Raw genomic sequence first — 4,259 nt, 5'->3', positions numbered from 1 at the left:
AAGCTGGGTTAGGGGAGAGTGGAGCACGGCCTCCAGTGTTTCATGATTGGCAGACCCTACAGGGCTGGGATATGGGGTCTAGGTCTGGGGGATGTTGGGCAGTTTGCTGCCTCACAAGGGCAACCTACCTGCCCTTCCTCCAGCTAGAGAAGATTACTTTGCCTCCTCAGTGGTTCTACTGTCCTCATTTGTCCCACCTCTCACACACTGTACTGCTAAAAATGTATCAACTGCACTACAGTTACTCCCTTCCTTATTTTCGTTCATTTCCTTTTGGACAACTGGTAAATGACACTGGAAATTACCATTTTCTGTCCGTTCTCCTGATTTTCTGCAAACCCACCAACCCAAAATGAAACCTGTGTAGAAAGTTCAGATGCTGTGATGGAATATGCCCATGGATATTCAGGCATTTCAGCAGAATTCTGCTTTCAAATTTGAGCTGTCCCAAATGGTAATCACAACACAGAGACATTCTGGCATAAAAATGTAGATAGTACTACTTGTGGTTTACTTACAAGACAAATGAAAAAAAGATATTTTTTCAGTAACAGTTATAAGACAGCTTTTTTCAAGCTCTTTTTCCTAGCAAGATTTATGCACATGCATCAACTTACATGCAAATTTTTAGAGAGGCAATGAAAACTAGTAGATTTGTCAACCTGTGGTCATGTTTTCTGTTTGATAGTTAGATTTTGAATCACTATTTTATCAGCATTTCTGCCTAGACTTGAGGAACAGAAGGCCAAAAATCTCCTGTGAATGAGGAATCAACTTCCACAGCTTTCTAAAGGAAGCACAGCTTTCTGAAGAAAATGGACTATTAGAGTTGGAATTAGCCCAGTTTGCTCATCTGAGCCTGAACAAACTCTTTCTGCTATCTCACCAGGCTCTTATGAAGTACAGAATCAACCTCAAACCTGAAGAGTTGCAGTGAGGGGGGCAGATTTCTACCTACCTCTGTGCCAAGGTGTAGCATTTGATGACGTTCAGAAAGCTTTATTTGTTTCTAATACCACTCTGTACTCATCAGCCTGAACAAATTGGACAGAATTAGGATGCATCTCTGTATGCATTTATCTTCCAGCAGGTACTTATTACTCACCAAAAACATTGTCAAACTTAAGTGAAAATCCAACTGATATAAACAAATCAAGATATACAAGAGATAAGGCTGAGTCTGAGTTATTTTCAAGTGTATTTTGCCCACAGAACACCTTTAAGATAGTCAAAATATTTTGTTAGTGCTAAGATGTCCTTTTAGAGCTTAAATCAAAGAACACTGAGCAAGGTGGATTTAGCTGGAACAAGGCCCAAGAAATACTGATGCTCAGAAGCTTTCCTCTAAATAGTTGGTCTTTCTGGAATGCAAATTTAATCCATCTCCATCTTTTACAGTCATGCATACCGATTAAATAGAAGGGATTCCGAATTGTGCATGTCACCTGATGCACATCTCTGTGACCACAATATCAAAGCCTCTGCTCTTCTACATCTCCCTGGAATTAGGGTTGTAACTTCCAGCAGAAAAGCAGAGATTATCACACTCAGTAGGAAAACTATCAGGCCTCTGATTTACCAGTACCTCACTGCCTTGCTTTCAGAGTTTTCAAGTATGTATTCCTGTTGGTATGTATACTTGAGAAAAAAAAAGAATTATGGAATGTAAGAAAGTCTTTTCTCACTGTCTGGGTTTAAGACAATTTAAAAAGGTGGACACTCTAAAATGAGTTACCTCCCCTTAGTTTTAACCAATCCCTTTCCACCAATAAGGAGAAATTACATACGAGTAGATATGAGTGAAAAAATAAGTTTTCTGACAAGCGAAACAGCACTGGGAAAAAAAACCCCAGTAAATAATCACTAGATACAAAACTGCTAAATCTCACAAAGTCTCTGAGAGTAAAGAGACACCCAAAATGGCACAAATACCCTTTCCAAGATGGTGCCCACCACAGGCAACCACGGTAGGGAGAAAAAGGGAAAATGGCATCTAGCTCTGCCCCCAGGATAGTGTCTTCCATGCGTTCGCACAGTCTGGGAGAAAAAGGGACAGGATGGTGGCAAACCTTCCTGGGAAGGTAGGAGCTTACAAAGCAGTTCTAGTGGCAGATGGGAACTGCCAGCGTGTGTGGGGTCAGTGCCGCCACCCTTCACTTCCTCCTGCCACCTGCTGGACCCCGATAGGGTTGGTGCTGCTGTTTTCGAGCCACAGGTGTGTCGGAGTGGGGAAAGAACCAGTCTGTCAGCACACTGCCCCAAAATTCCAGTTATGGCTGTGGCACTGGGTCTTAAAGAGACAGTATCAATGTTTGTGTGAGGGCACAGATAGATATGAAGTACAATAATATTTTGGGTTACCCATGACACTCACTTATATCAATGTTAAATAGAAATATAATGCAAGACAGGTGGGATGATCATGAAATTAGATTGAAGGATTCTTGCAGGTCTTGTTTGAAGATAATGAATGTGAGCACAGTGACATAGAATGGAAGTAAGATCCCAGGATTTTGTAGCTATCAGATATAATACTCACTGTGGTGACTCAAGATTAAAAATAATTCAAGTTTTACCATGATAAAAAGTCACTAATATCATTGTAAGCTCCTGAAAATGTCCTTTTCCTCCTTCCTCCTTCTTATAATTTGTTATAAAATAACAACAAGTGTCTGGAAGCCTTCCCTGGGATATCGTACAAGCCTTATAGAAGTCTTTGGCATTCCACACAAGTGGAATGGAAGATGTTATAAAGTTTTCTGAGATTAAACTAGTTACAAGCAAACATATAGCATGGAGTCTATTTAAAGCAGCCTCTGCTCTGCAACACTGCTTAATGTTTAGAGAAGCATGAGGGAGGGAGGGCAATGAAACAGCCTTGTGCAACAAAAGGGATGAAGGAGAGTAGGAAGGACAATAACAGACACAGGGGCAGGAGGGTCTACCAACCAGAACAAAAATGCTAATGCAGTGCTTTCATGCTCTCTATATTGGGTTAGCAGACCCAATCTGCAAGCCATCACTGCCCATACCTATTTGATAGAAGTGATGTGAAAAAACCCCAATCTATGACTTTTTATCTCCTCCTGTCATCCTCAAAGACATCTTCGTATGCTCTTTAAAGATGCCTGTGGTTCACTAGCAGTTTAAGGAAAACCAAAGTGCTTTCTTAATTATTCCCAAGCATTCACTTAGTCTGCAAGCTGTGGCTGTGGAATGGTGTCTTTCAGCTCCCAGACTTCTAGCCACACTTTGGTTACATCTTTGCCATACTAGACAAAGTCATGTTAAGACCCCAGTAAGCAACAGTACAAAGTACAGTGTTTATATAGTGACAAATGTTGCTCTGGAGCACTCTCCAAGTATATCCAGAAACAAGACTAACACACTGACTTATTTCTCTGCTAGAGATTGCTCTTTTAGTCTCTTAGACACAGAGAAAACAATCAAGAGGATAGAAGCCACCAAAGGAAAGGAGGTTTAGATCAAATTCTTTAAAACAAAATGTGGAATAGACCATTTCACTACCTGCAAAGGTCACTGACTGGGATCAGGATGTGAGGAACATATCAAGGCATGAAGGCAAGAGCAATTATTCTTGTTCAAAAATGGGCAATTTCATTCTGTCTGTCTCTCATCACCCTCTGGTGAGCCCAGCACTTGTACTTGCAGCTCAAGTTCTTTCTGCAGGGCAGGACACGCACTGCAGAACCTCACAAGCATCTTCATATCACATTAAAAGTCCATGTCATGGCTCAGTATTCTTCCCGCAACAGAGAATTGTTGAGTTACGTTCTCATCAGGCTTCTGTGCTAACTGTTGGGGTTTTAGTTTAGTCCTAGTTTTTTTCCTGTTAAAGGAATTTTTTCCCATATACATGTTGCTAGGGGACAAATGGCTGTACTTAAGAAAGACAAAAGAGGGGGGTGGGACAGGCCTGGCTACTGCTTTGTTTTCACCTGGGTGTGGGGGCAGTTCGCTCTCTCGGCGTTCTCGGGGGAGAGGAGCCTGGTTCCTTTCGGCCATTTTTCTTTCTGCGGAGAAAGATCCCAGGACCCCTGGCCCACCTTCCCTGCCCCGCTGGAGGCCGGGCTGTGGCCGCCCTGCCCCGCTGCTGCTTCGAGCCTTCGCTACGCTGTAGCCCTGCCCTTCCTGCCCGACCTCCGGGGGCTTCCCCGTTTGGATACATCTCGTCTGTCCTCTGGGATCTGTGCTCGTCCCTGCCGCTCCAGCCCCCCGCTCCAGCCCGCCGTTTCCCA

Source organism: Corvus brachyrhynchos, unplaced genomic scaffold (genome assembly GCF_000691975.1).
Source record: "Corvus brachyrhynchos isolate BGI_N302 unplaced genomic scaffold, ASM69197v1 scaffold264, whole genome shotgun sequence".
Taxonomy (NCBI): Eukaryota; Metazoa; Chordata; class Aves; order Passeriformes; family Corvidae; genus Corvus; species Corvus brachyrhynchos.
This window is presented reverse-complemented; position numbering follows the sequence as displayed.